The sequence below is a fragment of the Eumetopias jubatus genome, unplaced genomic scaffold (assembly GCF_037043125.1).
Source record: "Eumetopias jubatus isolate StellerSeaLion01/CBP00866 unplaced genomic scaffold, mEumJub1_p1.0 scaffold_6, whole genome shotgun sequence".
Lineage (NCBI taxonomy): Eukaryota > Metazoa > Chordata > Mammalia > Carnivora > Otariidae > Eumetopias > Eumetopias jubatus.
The window spans coordinates 43,352,162-43,371,448 of NW_028274812.1; the positions used below are offsets into that span (position 1 = coordinate 43,352,162).

The 19,287-nt window shown below is 40.0% G+C and overlaps 1 pseudogene; it reads left to right on the forward strand.

Annotated features, from left to right (window-relative positions):
* Positions 1-1,186: 1,186 nt before the first annotated feature.
* Positions 1,187-19,287, forward strand: part of LOC148164057 (large ribosomal subunit protein uL6-like) — an 83,377-nt pseudogene continuing 65,276 nt past the window's right edge.

Below are 19,287 nucleotides of genomic sequence, written 5' to 3' on the forward strand. Positions count from 1 at the left end.
ATGGCATAAGATGAAATACTTCTGGTTCATATACTTCCACTGAGCAACACTGCATTTTATACACTTCTTTAATGGTTCAGACGTATAGTTAACATCACATGGAGACTCATAACCTTCAGAATACAGCATGAATCAGCTGACTGCACAGCAAAGAGAATATAAAATGCCATCAAGAATGTCCTAAACTGGAACAGTAAACTTTTAAAGTACAAACAACTCATCTGTTAGCAGCCTGGTATTTGGCTGTCTGGAAAGTAAATACATTAGAAAGATATCTTTAAAAGAGATTCTATTACCTGTGTAGGTCAGCAATTTTCAAGCATGAGTGTAGAGCAGCTCCAGGTAAGAGGTGCTGTGACCCTGCCTTACTGCAGTAGATAGTACATAAGCAATCCATCGGTTAAAACATGAAGATCTTTCTAATTACCAGTCCATGAATCTAATAATTTCCTTAGGCTAAGCCAGATTTGTCCTCACTTACCCAGGTTATGTGGCATGGATTCTTAGATACACAATCTACAGAAGAATATCATTAAAAACATAAATCTGAAAACAAATTATGTCCTCCATTATCTTACCTTTTTGGTTTTTCAAAACCTTGCTTAAGTGGTCTGGTTTGATTAAGGGTGCTCCAGGGAACCCAGGGTCCGGGTTTAACAGCCCACTGAGAGAAAAAGTCCCTGCGCTGACTTGAGGAAGGCTGTTGCTTTTCATCTGAAGCCTGGAATCAGCAGCTATGTGCAGCTAAAGCTTTTCAGAGTACAGATAAGGGAATGTAACTTAGTCTCCCCATGAGAAGGGAATGAAGGACTCCCTCTTTATTCCTTACAGTTTCCTTTTGGTTCTCAAGCTGACCCCCATACACAGAGGGCAGGGAGAGACGGAAGAAAAGGTAGCCACTTCCCGGATTGGTGGGTGGCAGGTTTAATCAGCCAGGGAGCTCCCATCCCAGGCCTGTCCCGCGCGGCCGCCACTCCAGTAGATCTCCTCCCCGGGCCCCAGAATCTTCCAAGTTTACATACTGCACAGAGGGTCTCAGCAACACGACATTCTCTCTAGGCCGCGCCCATGAAAGGGGCTCCCACCATGGGAATGGCGGACAGACCCCGCAAAGGGAGGGGAGGGCGTGAGGAGCCCGGATTGCGCGGATCCAGCTCTCGAGTCAAGAAGCGGTCACGTTCTCGCGATGACCTGCTCCAACACTCCACCCCCTCGTAACAGGCTGTTACCGTCAGAGAGAACGTTCCCTCCGGACCCCGGGGTGGTATATGTGACCAACCGAGTGAAGGCCTCTAGGTAAATATGTAAGATTCTGGTGGGCAGGTGCAGAGGTCTACTCCAGTTGCCTGCGCTCAGGACATGCCCCGGATGGAACCTCCCTGGCTTATTAAACCCGCCACCTACCAACCTGGGGTGGCTGCCTCCTTCTTCCGTCTGTCCCTGCCCCCTGTGTATGGGGGCCAGTTTCAGATTACACCAGCGAAGCGCCTGGGGTTGCGAAAACATTTCCACCACCACCCCACATCCACGTGAAACACGGAGTGCAGACGAATAAAGAGAACAAAAGGGTAAGCTTGAACAAAGTTCCTTTTGGGGAAAGAGAAAAAAATAGGATCAGACTGAGAGAGAGCTTTACAGCTTAAACACTAAAAAAAATTAAAATGCAATCCTTCCACCACCCCCAATATGCGTAAAGGAGTATCAGCAAAGTTCTGATATCTCATCTTGATTACTTTGATCTGTATATCTTAACAGGGAAATAGGAAATAGGAAACTTTTTCCAAAGAGTTTTGGATACCACAGTTTTATGGTTGTCCTGAGGATGGACTTTCCTGTTAAGTAATCCCCTGTGGAAGCCAGGGGCTTTGGGAAGTAGTTAACACTCAATTTTGTGGCTATCAAATCAAAATGCAGGATTTCTGGGAGTTATGACAGGTAATCCAGAAAACGGGGCTTATCAATTAAGCTTACTAATTAATTTATCAATATCACTTAAATTGTCCATTAAAGGGGTATTTGAGGATCTTGCGTGGGATCATGGGGGATCCTGCAGGGGACACAAAGGTAAGTAAAGCAGCGGTCTTGACCTCCAAGGGGTTCATTGTCTGTTTGGTGATATGTGTTGTGACTCCTGAGATAGGGTGGCTACAGGAAAAGGGTTTTGTTCCAAAAGAAAGAGGAGCACATGAGAGTTCAGAGGAGAGGAAGAAGATATCTGGTTGGATGGAATGAAAAAACACTTTATAAAATGGGAAGATTTGAGAAAAGACAAGACTTGGAGGATAGCTAGTGTTTTGTCAAAAGGAAACAGAGGTGAGGAAAGCGTCTGTAAAAGGACAGCAGCATAAACAATAGCACTCTTCGTCATCATCAGACTGGCATTCACGGAGGACTCACTTCATGGTGGGCACCGAGCTAACTTCTCTCCGCGGTGAACGCCTCTAATCTTCACAACCACACTGCAAATTCTATTATTGTCTGCATTTTACAAAAGAGGAAACTGAAATTCTGGTTCATTGCCCAGGACCATAGAGCTAAAAGTAGCACCATCTGAAACTGAGAATGTTTCAAGTACCTGTTAGAATCTAGTTTGAATGGAGCTTTTGGTGCATATCTCTAAACTAAATAGTAATAAGTCTAGAAATGCAGGTCAGAATTTCCCAAGGTCCCAAATACTAGATAAAAGACTCTGTTGCCAGACAGCGTGGGCAGCCCCTGAAAGGTTTTGAGCAGGTTCTGACATTACCCAAGTCAGTGGCATCATTGACATAATAGAATGGAGGGAACGGGGAGGACAGTAAGACCCAGAAGTCCTTGGCAATTTCTCAGGTTAGAAGCAAACTAAGAGTGAAGGCCTTGATGATGAAATGAGGTAAGAGAGATGATAAACATAAGAAGGTCAAATCAACAGAAAGTGTCAGCTGATTGAGTTCTGGAAATCTTAGGGAAAATAGGAAGTCAACAGTGACTCTCAGATTTGCGGTTAGAGGCTGAAGTGATGGTTTCAGAAATAGAAACAGGTGAGAAAAGATGATTGAAGGGAAGATAATGCCTCTGGAGTCACCCTCCTCCTGCTTCTCCTCCTGATCAACACCATCACCATCATCACGGTCTACAAGGGAGGGCCCTTGTTCTGTTCCAGGCAGCATTCTAAGCATTTAACACATATTAACTAATTCAACACTAAAAGCAACTGATGAAGTACATCCTAATAATACTCTCGTTTTATAAGTAAGAAAATGAAGACACACAAGGGTCAGGGACTTGCCCAAGGTCACATCATTAAAAGTAAGCAGTGGTGCCTGAATTGCAAGTCCAGACATTCTGGCCCCAGAGTCATCTTGAAATTGTTAAAACTGAGTGAGGGGCAGACATCAAAATGTTTTTGTCGGACAAACTTTCTTTATTGCTGGTTCTCAATAGTGTTCATAAGGGGCATTGGGACCAGGAAACAATCATGTACTTGCAAGGACCACCTCTGGCCCGCATATTACAGAAGAGCAGTTCCGAAGCCTTTCCTCCTTTTTCCGTCCGACTTTCACACGTGCCAGGGTTTTGTCCTCTTACACCTTGCAGTGCTGCATTAATTTTCCAGAGGCAGCCTGCTAGTATCTGTCTCCCCGTCCAAATAGTCTTCGTTCTGCCCTTAATAATAGGGATATTCTCTCCTTTACAGAAGTATTTCGCCTTTCCCGCTCTCATTCTTCTGATCTAATACATCTGGGCGATGTATGACTCCGCCTGGGTTTCCTCTTCTCTTTAACAAGGCCGTTGGAAAATATTTACATGCAGAGTGTTTCGCAGGTGGTGGAGAGCCCAGCTCTGGCTGTGGTTGGTGCTGGCTACAGAGGAACTGTCTTCATTCTGCTGCATTAGAGTCCCCTCCAGTGTATTGGGGTGATATATTTATTTGATTTCCTTGTTTCTCTTTTCCTGGTTCCAAAACAATGGAGTTGGACTGTGTGGTGCCATGTGCAGGGTTGGAGGGAAGGAAGGCCATGCCCAAGGAGAGAAGGACAAGAAAACGGAGAGGTTGCTAAGCATGAAGCAGGGAAGGGACGCCTGACATCTGGTAGGGTGAGTGGCCGAGCAAGGCAGCATCTGGCCTGGGCCTTGCCTCCTGACTCCTGGGAGTGCAGAATGAGCTAGAAAGATTGGGAGGCCCACGGAAATAAACATTCCACATCATTCTGGCCAGGCATAGCCATTCCATAGGACTCCAAGCCCACAAGCCACATGTAGCTGAACACTAACTGATGCTTTAAGACTTTCCCCCCAAATTTATTATCATAAAGATTTTTAAACGTAAAAAATAGTTGAAAGATTGGTACATTGATCGTAAGTATTGTCACTGCCTAAATGGAACAGTTGTTAATATTTTTATTAACATTTTACCATATTTGCTTTATTGGTGTGTGTACTGATAATACCTAAGAATATATTTATATATGTGTATATATTGTTTTACTGAACCATTTGAAAGTACATTGTGAACATCATGGCCCTTTATTCATAACCACTTCAGCTTACCTCTAACAGAAATTAAAATGTTCTCCTTAAAGACCCCAACACCATCACACCTCAGAAAATGAATAAACATTTTAATATCATCTAATATCTAGACAATATTCAGATTATCTATACTCTCCCAAAAACATATTGCCAGTATTTAGTCTAAGTTCAACTTTGCATTCAGGTGTTGTATCACTTCATTTTATTTTTCTAAGTTTTCTTTTTGTAACATGTGTATAGATAAAAGAAACAAGTTATAAGTGTCCAGCTCAGTTTTCACAAAGCGAAACATCTGTGTAACTATCACCCAGATCAAGAAGTAGAATATTACCAGCACCTCAGTATCCTACCCTCTGCTCCCTCCCACCAGTGTGCCTCCCCAAAGATAACTATTACTCTGACATCAGTTACCATCAGTAATTTTTGCATGTTTTTGAACTTTATAGAAATGGATTCATACAGTTCAGACTTAATTTTGTCTGCTTATGAAATGCATCAGTATTATATATATAGCAGTAATTCCTGTATTCTCATTTTTTTATATACTATTACATTTTATTAATATTCTACAATTTATTTGCCCATTGTTGACTGGCCATTTGGATATCCTCTGTTTTCAAATGCATGCTAAGCCTATGCACATTTTTAAGCTAGGTTGCCCATCATTTTCCTATTAATTTATGAGTTGTTTTTATACAGAGGACATGAGATCTTTGTTAAATATACCTATTCCAAATATATGCTCTCACAGTGACTAGCCTTTCACTCTCTTAACTATGTGTTTTTCTGAGGAGCTGTTTATTTTAATGAATTCCGATCTTTCCTTTTATGGCTAGGGCTTTTTGTGTCCTTTTTAAGAACTCTCTGCCTACTCCAAAGTCATAAATATATTCTCCTTTGTTATCTCCGGTGAGCTTTACTGTTTTACCTTTTACACTTAAGATATACAATCCATGTGGATTTTATCTTTGTGTGTGACATTAGGTAAGGGTCAGATTTACTTTTTTTCCAAATGGATATCCAATTGAACCATTCCATTTATTAAACATTCTTTTCTCTCTACTATGTCAATATTGTCATATACCAGGTAACCATGTATTGATAGCTCTATATCTGGACTTTCTACTATTTTATCTATTTGTTTATTCCCCCAGACAATACAGTATTACCTTAATTACTGTAACTTCATAGTAAATATTAAAATTTGCTAGTGTAAGTCTCCCAGCTCTTTTCTTCTTCAGTACTACCTTGACTATTTTTGGACCTCTGCATTTCCGTACATAATTAAGAGTCAACTTTTTAATTTTTAGAAAAAATATTTTCCTGGGATTTTGATTGGGTTTTCATTGAATGTATCGATCAATTGTAGAGAACCGACATCTTTACAATTTTGAATCTCCTAATACACAAACATGGAATAAATTTTCATTTGTTTAAGTCCGCTTTCATTTCTCTCAGTGTTTTTGTATATTTCTGTAAAAAGTCTTTGGGCATCTTTCATTAGATTGAATTTTAGGCTTCTGATGTTTTCTGATGTTGATGTAAATATATCATATATTTTATTATTTTATTTCAAATTTTTTGTTGCTTATATAGAGAAATACAATTGAATTTGTATATTCACTTTTTAGCTAGAGACCTAGTTAAATTTACTTTTTCATCTAAGTTGTTTTTTTCATATTTTATTTATTTATTTGAGAGAGAGAGAGCACAAGCAAGGGGAGTGGCAGAGGGAGAGGGTGAAGCAGACTCCTCGCTGATTCAGGGCTTGATCCCAGGACCCCGGGATCATGACCTGAGCCAAAGACAGATGCTTACCCAACTGAGCCACCCAGGCCTTCCTCATCTAAGTTGTTTGATTACAGATTCTTTGGTGTTTCTATAATTTTTGGATTTCTATGTCATCTGAAGATAAAGGCAATTCTATTTCATCCTTTCTAATGTTAATACCTTTTTCTTGCTTTATTGATCTGGCTAAAAATGTCTGTATAATGTTAAATGGAAGAGACAATAACATAATTTTTGCATCAATTCAATCTCAAGGGAATTTTCAATATTTCACCATAGAGTAGGAAATGTACCACGTGTTTTGCAGATGTCACTTACCAGATTAAAGCAGTTCCCCTCTAGTCCTAGATTCCTAAGAGTTTAATTTGTAACCATAAATGGTTGTTAAATTTAATCAAATATTTTTCTGCGTCTAGACAATTGGATGATTTTTTTCATATTCTTTTGTGGTTTATTACATTGATTATTTTAGTGTGAAACCACCTTGGAATTCCTGGAATAGAACCTATTTATCATAATATGTTATCCTTTTATTTACATCACTGGCTCAAATTGCTAGTACTTTTTGTAGAATTTTTTTGAATCTATATTCTTGAGAGAGATGGGCCTCTATTTTGGTAATATCCTTGTTCCATTTGGTTATCAAAGTTATGGTAGCTTCATAAGACAAGTTGGAAGGCGTTCCCTCTCATTCTTTTCTCTGAAAGAGATTCTTAAGACTCATGTTATTTCTTCTTTAAATGTTTCAACACCTTCACAGTTGAAGCCCCTGGATCTGGAGAATTTTCTTTGGGAAGATGTTTATTTACAAGTAGATGTAGCACTATTTATGTTTTTGTATCTTTTTGTGTAATTTTTTGGAAATTATGGATTTCCAAGGATTTGTCCACTTCACATATATGTCAAATCTAGTAATAATATATTATTGTTTTAATATCTTTTAACTATATTTTAGATATCTATGGGAAATGTGGTTATATCTTCTCTTTCTTGCCTATTTCTGGAAATTTGTACTTTTTTTTTCCTTGGTCAATCTTACTTCGGTCTATTAATTTTACTAATCTTTTCAAAGAACCAAATCCTGATTTTAGTGATTTGCTCTATTTTATTTCATTAATGTTTAGCTTTATCTTTATTATTTTAATCTTCCTACTTTCTTTGGGTTTAATTTCCTTTTTTCTTCTAACTTTTGTGATGGATACTTAGATAATTAATTTTCAGAATTTCTTTTATAATAAAGCACATATCACTATAAATTCACCTCTTTAGCACAGGTTTAGTTATATCCCACAAGTTTTAAGATGCCAACTTTTCAGTTCAAAATATTTTTTTGAATCATTCAATTCAAAATATCTCTAATTGCCATTGTTAAATCCTCCTTGACCCATGGGTTATTTTTAAACATTTGGGGATTCTTTAGTTATCTTTTTATTATTGGCCTCAAGCTTAATTACAATGTGATCATACACCATACTGTCAATGATTTTAATTCACTCAAATGTGTTGAGATTTATTATATGACATCATATGATCAGTTTTGGTAAATGCTCCATATACACTTGAAAATAGTATGTGTGGTTACATTGTTGGGGGCAGTGTTTCATACATGTCAGTTAGTGTCAAAGAAAGAAATGTGACAATAGAAGCAAAGGTTGGAGTAATGTGATTGCTGGAACATGCCACAGGCAAGGAACGCAACTGGCCTCTAGAACCTGCAAAATGCAGGAAACAGATTCTCTCCTAGAGCCTCCAGAAGGAGCATAGCCCTGCTGAAGCTTTGATTTTAGCCCCATAAGATCCATTTCAGACTGCTTGCCTCCAAGACTTTTGCTGTCTTAAACCATATTTTTGGTAATTTGCTACAGCAGCCATGGCAAACTAATACACTTATGTCTTTTTGCCTTCTTTTACTTTCAGGCTTTGTGCATCCCTGTAAGTTATGTCTCTTGTAAGTAACGGTCTTTGGTGTATTTTGTGTTTCTTTTCCTTATACATCTGACAATTTTTGCCTTTTTTTAAATTTTTGTCTTTTAATTAGAGAATTTAGATCCTTTTCATTTATTATAGTTACTGAAATACTTAAATTTGTAACTGTCATATACCCATTTGTTTATTTTTTTGCTTTTCTTTGGATAGATCCAGTATTTGTTTTATAATTCCATTTGTTGTCCTCTGTTAGCTTCTTAGATATACTTTCTTTTATCCCTGGAGATTATAACATGCATTTTGAGTTAAAAGAATCTAACATCAGTTAGTATTGTTTTCACTTCCTAGACCATACTGATGATTTTTACGTTTCATCCAGCTTTATAGTCATTCTCATTAGGAGTTCTCATCTGCTACAAGCTGTTCTTTCTTGACCAGCCTTAGGATTGTATTTCTACAACTTTGCATAAATCCCACCTGGTTCCTATCTCTCCTTTTCCTCCAAATAGCCAGTCCCCCTGAATGGGAAGAGGAAGAGGCAGCAGAAATGCTACTCTAAAAGAGATTTAAGGCCACTTTCCACACACTAGCTTTGTTATATTTTCCTGAATTTGAGGTACTCACTCTATCTTCTAAACTGTGGTAAGAATGTTTTTAATCACACACCAAAAAATTAAGGTATTTGTATCCAGTGCTCCCTTGGGCACCTGTCCATCTCATTTTCTCTCTTATGGGCAAAAGCAGTTTGCCACACTGAATGAAATGGAGGCAGTAATCATAAGTGTATTCACAGCTAACCCTGGGTATCTAATAACCCCCAACCAGCTCCTGACTCTTTAAACCTGGGGAGAAAATTTGGGAGAGATCCCAACTTTCTTGAGAGTAAGGGCATGGGCAACCATTCATGTGCAGGACACTCAGCAAATAAGACCATGAACTGCAGTGGCTCAGAGTGAGTGGAGGGAAGACCATCCATTGCTAATTTTTAATTATATGATCTTGGGCAAGTTGCACACACTCTCTAAACTCTGTTTCCTCTTCTATAAAGTGGTGAAAGTAATAATACTTCCCTCTTTTATTTGCCACGAAGGTTAAATGTGATAAATCAGGTAAAACACTTAATATAATGCCCAGCACATTAGGTATACTCAATAACTGCTAGCAATTTTTATTTTAATCCTAGCCCACTAACATTCTCACAGTAACTCCTACAGGGGCTCGGAAAGATCTAGAGGGACACAAAATCAGCAGATGGAAGAGTAACTGTAAACTTCACTTCTTTGACACTTTTGCCCTGAAAGTAGTTAAGAGATTACAAGGTTAATTTGTGAAATTTTCCTGATTCTGTCCTCTATCTACTGAGGGTCTAAAAATCAGGCAGTGGACCGGGGAAAAAAATACATCTGCTGCATTAAGATAAAGAAACGTATTTGAAAATGTGTGTGTAAGCCATCTTTTTTAGGGTGTGGTCTCAGCAAATGCTTCTCTCTATATATAGTCATTTACAAACATTTACTAAGCGCTTCCTATGTCCAGGTCATTGGGCAAAGCAGCAGGCATGCCAATAAAGAGCCTATGCCAAATGCCAATGCTCTATCTCCATTTCCTCTACATATTTATGTCATTTTGTCTTTGCTGAATGTCTCCGAAGTACATACAACTGATATTCCAATTTTACAGATTAGGAAACTAAGACACAAAGAGGTTAAGTAATGTTTGGAAGTCACACAGATAAATATTAATGATTTAGTCCTTGTCCTCATGGTGCTTACAGTCTACAAAATAGAAGGTGTTTTAGTAGAACATTTTAAAACTATATTAAATGTTTAAATGTAAAATTGTCCAAAAGCTGGCAGCCATCCAGGTAATCAGAAATTAACTTGATATTCAATTTTCACTTAAGGATTTGAAGTCATATATCCCCAGCCTGGTATCTCTAGCATTTCTGGCATCCCATGATTTGTACACATAAGAAATATAATCAGTTCCCTGTCCAAGTAATTTTAATGGCCTTTTAGTGGATTAAAATGAAATTCTATTAGATATACTAATGTAACTCTGGTATTTAAAAAATGTGGAGTGTGCTAACTACAAATAAAAGTAAGTTAACAGATAATTTTGTTAGAAGTGGTATTAAGAAAACTGGAATATTGTGTATTCAGTTAGCAAGACACCTGAAGCATAACTGAAGTTTAAGAGTGATTAGAATATAGACCATAATATGTGAGAGAATATTTAGCCACTATAAAAAAAACTTGAAATCAAGTGCAATGCCTAGGAACATATATGATTCAGAATGTTGCTAATTAATGTGCGATCTTGTTAAGAACATTATTTTATTAAGCACGTGTGTGGCATGATTTCCACATTTTGAATTTGATCATTGTTGATCTAATGGGTGGGTCCAAGGAGACTACATCTGTCTTTGGACTTTCAAATGCCAGTACTACATTTTTAAGTTGTAATATAAATATTACTTTGAAGGAGATCATTCTTGAGAAACCACAGTCATGCATGAAGGAAGTGTTACTAGGAGCCTGGAGCCAGAGAATATAGCTTCCTAGAGTTACAAAGGACCTTGGAGTTTCCTCAGGATTTGGGGGTAGAAGGAGAGAACTTAAATCAATAAATATTAATAAACAATGATCTGAGCACCTACTCTGTAGGCAACTATGCTTCGGGCTTAGGTGCTTCTTCATAACATTTTAAGTATTGTGTTTTGGGTTGTAGGCTGTGTTTTCTCTCATTCCTGCCATTCCCTCCCACACACACACACACACACACACACACACACACACACACACACATACACACACACACATGCTAAAATTATAAGGAAGAGATATTTTTGTCATGTCATGTCTGTAGTACCTAGAAGAATGTCCATCATCTGTGGTCAATACATAATTGATAGAGGAATATATGGAACAAAAAGTTGGAAGACACAGCCTTACCCTTAAAAGGTGGCAGCACAGGGGCAAAGAAAGAGCACTGAAGTGGGGTGCAGAGACCTGATTCTCACCTTTGCTTGGCCAAGACTTTGTCAGCCACAAGCAGAGGACCTCAGTTTCCTCATGTGTAAAGCAGTTGGACTATCTCTAAGATCTCCTTTTTACTTCCAGATTCTGTCATTCTGTGTCAGTCTTCAAATACGTGAAGAGCGTTCACCCTCAGGTATGAGAAAAAGAGCATTTGATCAGGGTTGCTCTGGGAGGTGGATCTCTAGCTAGTTGGGTTTGGGCCCTGCGTTAGCTTCCTGTGGCCACTGTCACAATGGAACACAAGCTTGGTGGCTGAAAACCACACAAGTGTATTCTTTCCCAGTTCTGGAGGTCAGAAATCTGAAATCAAGGTGTCAGCAGGACCCCATTCCCTCCAGTGGTTCAAGGTGAGGCTTCATTCAGCAAATCTCCTGAAATTAAACATTAACTGGACATCTCCTAGTTCTCCTAAAGACAGTTCATCAAATCCAATTGTATCCATATCTCCAAGTGCGTAGGGCACCCCACCCAGCACCCTCCTCCTCTGGCTGATACGCTCTGAGCCTGTCTCTGGGAGCTGAGGCCCTTCTCTGAGACACTAGTCCAGGTGCTGGGGCAGCTTGCCCAGGAAGTGGATGGGACAAGATAGGAAGGAAGGGGGGGATGGTGCCCTCAACGGGCTGTGGATAGGGGCAAAGGGCTGAAAGGGTGCCTACACACACCTAGAAGTATGTTCTGAACAGCAGCTTAACTGCAGGGAAACAGTACTTTGGGGCTGGCATGTGGCCTGCAGAAAATGGAGTAAGCAGAAGAAAATGCTGGTTTTTCCTTTTGCTTTTTCTCCTCACAGCCCACCCCCTTCTCTCTTCCTAATCTTGTCTCTGCCTTTCCACACATCTCCTTCTCTCCCTTTGTCTCACCTTTTGTTTTCTCTCATTTTTTTCTTTTCCATGCCCGATCATTTGAGTCTATGGGGGAAAGTTAATATCAGTGTGATTTGAGGGAAGTTAGAAGCCATCTCCCCAAAGCAAGGAGACACACACTACCCTGTTCTTACACAGCACACTGGCCCAGGAAGGGATACGCTGAACATAAAATGCACATGTCTTTAGGAGGTGAAGGATTTGCCCGTATTGAGGAAAGTGCCTCTTTCTTTATCCTCCTCAGTGCCTGAGAGGAAGGACTTAGGACTCCCCTCGGAAGGCCTGCACACTGAGTTTGAGGGCAGTAGCCTTATGTGTATCCTCGTTGGGTTGTTTATTTTGTATAGGTATTTCTTAAAGAAAAAGACAGGTTTAGGGTGCTCAGGGTCTAGGTTCCCAGAAAAACACTATAACTTCATCCAAAACTAACATGTCTTGTGTATTATAATAGCTCCCTTTATTAAGCACCACACTGTGTAGTAAATTTTAGCCACACTTAGGTAATCCACTTCACTTATTAATCCTCTCGACTACCATATGTATATACATAAGAATTATTATTATTTCTACTCTAGAGATAGGGGAAATGAGGCTTGGGGAGGGCAAACAATTGACCCAAGTTAACAAATTGATAAATGTTCGAAATGAGATTTTGACACCAAGTCCCATGTTCTTTTTACCGCACCATATTTCTCATTTAAAATAATTGACTTTTTGTATCCCTTGCAAATCTAAAAGTAAGAGACTCCATGATCTCTATAAAATCACCATTTTCATAAATTTCAAAATATATCCCTTCTTTGTCAGATTTCTTTATTAGAGTGGGTTTTAATTTCCCAATCTGTGCTCTTTCCAAGGAAATTTTTTCAGCTCATGCTTGAGAACTTCTTTTTCCCCCATGGTTACTTGTTTTATGTAGCAAATGCTTTCTGTAGCTAAATCAGGCACCATAATATTATTCTCTCAAGTTTGCAGGGCTGAGCACAGGGCATGACCCATGGTAGACACTAGAAGTGTGTGAAGAAGTGAATTAGATCTGGCGAGTTCAGAGAGCATGAGGAGCAACTAGCATGGATAAAACAGAGGGAGGAGACTGGTCTGTATGAGGAATAGGTTTGCCAGGTAGGATATGGTCAGATTAGGAAGGGCACTGAAGACCGTGAAAATAGTTTCAACTTGATGTTTCAGACAAGTGGAAACAGCAAAGGCCTTTGGTTCAACTATTTGTAGCAATTGTAAATGCAGTGTTACAGAAAGGTTCTCCCCTACAGCTAAAAAGAGAATGGAACCAGATGTACCAGCCAACGATGGGTACAGAAATCCTCAAGCATGAACTAATGAGAGCTTAGACAGAGATGATGGAAATGGGAAAGATGTCTCAGCGCTGGACTAAGCTGCATTTCTTGTGTTTCCTTAGGACACTTACCTGTTTGAGTTATTTAGCTGAAGTGGCAAAGTAGTTGCTGATGCCGTTAATAATGAAAACGACCCTGATATATTACACTTAAAATTGCCTTCTCAGGGCCTTGCCATTCTTTTTGTTTCATGTACTGGCATCATTATCTACTTGACACTTTCCCAAAATATATATTTAGGAAAAGCTAATACTTAAGAGACAACTTGAGTTTTCATTACAAGTTGATTAACAGGTGCAGCTGTGAGAGGCTAGCTGGCATCAGAAGGCCTGAGTTTTGATCTCCTTCCTACCAATTAGAAGCTGTGTGGCTTTTAGGCAAGTCATTTCACCATCTTGAGCTTCAATTTCCTCAGCTGTGAAATGAAGATGGCAATACCTATCTCCAGGATTATGATCACATTTAAATGGGGGAAAAAGTATATGAACGTACTTCATACATTTTACGGTGCAGTGTGAGTGCAGAATCTTATTTTTGTGAGCAATTATACATAAATCGAGGCTAAAGCTCTCACTCCTTCAAAAAGAAACTTCATTAAAAAATCTCGACAGTTATTTAATTTCTGCGGTATTGGGGTGTACCCAGCAGGAGGAAATGAGAGGAAGGGACATGTTACCAGAGGCAAGATACAAGGAAAGAATTTGGCGTAAGAAATAAGGCAACAATTTTGTTCTGGAACCAGTACAATGCTGAGCTGCTTGAACTACTGGACTCAGGTTCTGGAAATTGCCCCTCTACTGGTTAGGCTGACACGTTTAAATTTAAAGTGCAGGAAGTGATATTTATACCTATTTCATCTCGTTTCTTTTGGCTCACCAGTCCAGCCTGTCAGTATCTTTTTTGAATCTTGACTTGTCATCCAAGTACTTAGTTGTGGCTCCCAGCTTTGTGTCATCCTCAGATTTGATGGGTGTGCTTTCCATGCTTTGCTGCTGGTTTATTCTAAGTTCAGTTGAACCCTGTGGCACATCCCTAAAAAATCTTCCTTTAGAAGATAGCCAGCTTCAAAACCACTGAAGACACTCGCAGCGAGCCCCCATTTCTTCACCTTTGCACAAAAGCATCAAAAAAGGTAATGTCAAATGTCTTGCTAAAGGCTCGAAACACTGAAATTTCTAGCTCTGCCCTTGATTTTCCTCTCTCCACTCCCTTCTTACACACTCAGCTACCTCTGCACAAATGCTCACCTCCTCACCTCCTCCTCCCCCTCCTCCCACCTTGAAGTTACTCCTTCTGCCAAGGGCCACCCCCTCTGCCTGTGCCATGATGAATCTCAGCACTTCCAATCTCCTCTAGGTCTTCTAAAGCACCATTGTTCCTCTCTCTTTGTTTTCCACCTCTTCCTTAGCCTGGCACAGTGGCTCTCAACGTTTAACAGGCATCAGAAGTTTCTGGAAGTCTTGTTACATCACAGATCTCTGGGGCCCAAGAATTTCCATTTTTAAGTTCCAGTGGTTCTTATGTGTGGTCCCTGGACCAGCAGCATCGGCACCACCTGGGAACTGGTTAGACGTGCACAACCTCAGGCCCCACTCCAGACCTACTGAATGAGAAATTTGGGGACTAGGACCAAGCAATCTGTTTGAACCAGCCCTCCAAGTGATTCACATGCACACCAATGTCTGAGAACCACTGGTGAGCATATGGAGTAAAAAGAGGGCCGTACAGCCAGGGAAATTTGAGTTTTGATCCCTGTTGTGTCCCTTCCTGTGTACTGAGGTCACTTGACTTACCATCCCTAAGCCTCAGTATTTTAATCTATAAACTAGGAATGTTAATACCCACCTCTGTAGATGGTGATAAAGATTAAATGAGATAATGTACGTAAAGCACTCTGCACAATGCCTAAATATTCAATAAATGGAGGCTGTATTTACTTTATCATCATAAAAAAGTTCCTCCCTCCACCCTATGTCCCACTCTCACCTCTGTAGCCAAGCCCATAAAAATCTCCATCGTCTGTCTCCATTTCCTCACATCTCATTACTCTTTACATTGCTGCAGTTGGCTTCTGTCCCCACCACTCCACTAAAGTGGCCTTGCTAAGGTCATCAGTGATCAAATTCCAAAAGTGGTAGATTCTACTTGTCTCTTGTTTCTAGCCTCTGTATTCTTTCTTTTGGGACATTTCTCTTTCAGTTCTTCTGTGACCTCTTTTGGCTTCCACATAGTCCCCCTTTCATAATCTTCCTTTTACCTTCCTGCTGGTTCTGTCTTGGTCTCTTTAACTGGTCGCTCCCTGCCACTACCTGCCTCTCAAGTGTCCTCCACAATTCACCTTCATTTCTTCTCACTCCAGACCACAGCATTACTTACCACCTAGCTGCCTTTCCAGACAAGAGCTCTCTGGACCTCAGACATCTCCAGAGGACAACTAGATGTCCCAACTTGAAGACCTCAAATTCAACACAACCCCGAGACCACATTCATTGTGCTTGCTTGCCCAGATCTCTTCCTCCTTCTAGGTTCCTTATGTCTCCGGATAGACTGTGAGTTCTTAAGGTCAGAGATGAAGTCTGATTATCTCCGATCTCCATACCTGGCTTCAGAGCCAGGTAAGCACTTCATAATGGATTCATTTACTGAATGCATGAATCAACAAAGTGAATTATGTCCTATTGTCCAGTAACTTTCATAAAAAGAGATGAAACACTCACAAAACAAAAAGAAAATGAATTATTTCCTAAATCCACACTGTTGCTAGGAGTCATCACTTCCCTTTCTAAATCTTGATTTCAAATCCACTCTCCTTATTAATAATTAATAATATATGCCCATCCCAAACTTTGCATACTTCTTTTCATAAATCCTCCAAAATTACCAAGAGTAGTTTCATAATCACACCTGTAAGCACTTCAGTTCTGCTAGAATGCACTCTGCCCAGAGACTCGAGCCCCTTTAAGGGAGCTAAGTGTTTCCTTACTATTGCTTCCCCATCCTCGGGTTTCTGTTCCTTTTTAACTCTACTTGTTCTATTCTTGTTAGTTTGGAGAGCATTCTCTTAAAAAAAGACAGAGGTGAAATCAAAGTTTGTTAGGGACATTCTTTCAATCCTTTACGCTTATATCACCCATCCCTCCTCCATCAAGCCTTTATCCCATCCTGATTATTTAGTTAGAAACATGGGTTTGAATGTCCTTTTCTATTACCGTTAGCATTTTTATCATGATGAGTTTTAGACCTGCTGATTTGATTCTTACATTTTTAGTCACTATAGGAATATTCATTTTTGGCAATGATCCCTTCCTTCAATCTTTTGTGTTCTGGCTAAGGGAGACCAGGGTAGAGATGGAAGGGGATAGGGAGCCAGGCTGAGAACAGAGCAGTTGTCTCCTGCCCTGGGGAGATCCCCAGTAATACAAGCAGCACAGGTATGGTGATTAACATAACATAATAAAATAAAAAATAAATAAATAAAAAGAAGGACACAGAAACTGTCATCAGATCTCAGTAAGCAGAAAAAGCAAGATCTGGGCTGGCCAGGTGTCTCCCTTTGAACCAGAGAGTCAAGTATTTTAGCTTCTTATCTGATAACCTGAACCTTTCGAATTTGTTGTTATTTTAATTTTAGATTTGCCTTATCTTAATTCCAGATTGCTATTTAATCAGCAGTGGTTTGGAACATTTCAGCTTTTAGTTTCTCACTAAGTTAAGTATTTAATGATCTGTAAACAAACACTTGAGAAGATGCTACTTAAAGGGACTCTGATCCCTCTGTACTGAAGTGAATGAATCCACTCTTAAATTTATCTTCCAATTTTCAAGTAAGCATTCTGCTACTAGTGTCAAAAAAAAAAAAAATTGGCTGGGAATGATGGGGGTTGAAGGGAAGGAAGCATCACTATAGGAAGTTTGTGGGCTTTTTAGCCCCCACCCCAAATGGGGGTACAGTCTTTTGATGAAGGCTCTCTGGCCATGGTTACTGGGGGATGGGAAGGTGTGGAGGGGGCTAAGGAAGGGAGAAAGAAAGCTGGGAGGTGAAAGTATAGGACCAGGAGCACACCAGGACTGTGAGGGGCAAGAGTACTCCTGTGAGTATAGGTTGAAATCCAAGAAGAGAAACTGCAAGAGGAAATTACAGGAATAAGAGAGAAAGAGGAATTAATTTTTTTTTTTTTTAGATTTTATTTATTTTTTTTGACAGAGAGACACAGCCAGAGAGGGAACACAAGCAGGGGGAGTGGGAGAGGGAGAAGCAGGCTTCCCGCAGAGCAGGGAGCCAGATGTGGGGCTTGATCCCAGGGCCCTGGGACCATGACCTGAGCCAAAGACGCTTAATGACTGAGCCACCCAGGTGCCCCTAGAGAGATTAATTTAAACACAAAGGTGAATTCACAGACAGAAGGAAACCAAAAGATGGAGGAAACATTAAAAAGCAAACAAGAGAAACAGAACGAAGGTGAGTAGGAAAGACAACTACTAGTTATTTACACTCACTTCAGATTCCAAGAATGGGATTGATATTCTGCTGGGAGCACATTCTTTTGAAATATGCACTCACCTGAGACCTCCCTATTTCTTTGGATAACTAAATTTTATCCCTCATAAGAATCATTTCTCACAGGACTGTCGGATTTTTTTTTCTTTTTTTGATAGCCACTTGTGCCTCTTGGGCTCTTTCAGAGTCTCAGATTCAGGGATTATGCTTTTTGAAAAATCTACCTCTCCATAGAAGTTAAGGTTCTCTCCTCCTCTGGCTATTATATATATCATAGCACAGTCACTTCCTCCTCAGCAGCTCATCTTCCTTTATTCATCAGAACTTGGTTCAGAGCAGCAGGTCCCCTTTTCACTTCTAAGAAACGAAACTGTCAGGAGGGCAAGTCAAGGATTCTCAGATGTTGTTCTCCCAATTTATTATCATTCTCTCATTATATTTGAAAATCTGTCATGATGAGGTTTCAGCTACAATCCCCAAAAAAGTTTCCACATCATTCCTTACCTGAGATCATAGAAGTAGAAACAATCCACATCACTTCCAAGCAGCCTCTGTGATCGCAGATGCCATCACCATGCAGGTAGCTCCAGAAGATTTCTTGGCCTCTAAGACTGCCAGGGCGTGAGGAGGTAGAAATGGGCAGGTTTCTTAGGGCCAAGGTCACCAGAATTAAGTCCCAGCTTGAAGCAATGAGGAAAGCAGAAGTCAAAGGGAAGAGCAAAACTGGAGGACATGCAGTGTGCAAAGACCCCAGATGTCCAGAGGGGAGTGTAAAAAGCATTAAACATGGTGTTCTGCCCAAATGTCAAATGGCCGGAGCCAACATTTGGGTGTGGAGCCAAGAGTTCATTAAAAAAAAAAAAAGCCGAGTACAAAAATACTTGGAGCAAACCTTTGGTTTATTTTGATCATGGCTTTGATTTATCTGGTTTTGCTGTTTCACAGGTTCATGAGTGCAGAAACTCATCTGTTTAACTTTACCACTCTGTCCCTGGGGCCTGGGACAGCCCTGGCATATAGCAAGTGCTCAGGAAATTCATAGTGAATCAATCAAACATCAGTGTTTTCAACTATTTCTGTTTGTTTTCTTGTTAATGGACCAGGAGGGGTGTGCACACAGTGATTAGCAGTGATTTCAAGGGCAAACACCAAAGTGGAGACTATGCTGCCGCACTAAGTCAACCCACTGGGCCAAAGTCTGTCCTCTGTCTGAGTTACATAAATTCATAATTCTCCTGCATTTTCAATATGCTAAGCAATCCCTACTAAGAGAGATGAGAGAACAAACCTGCATTATGGATAAG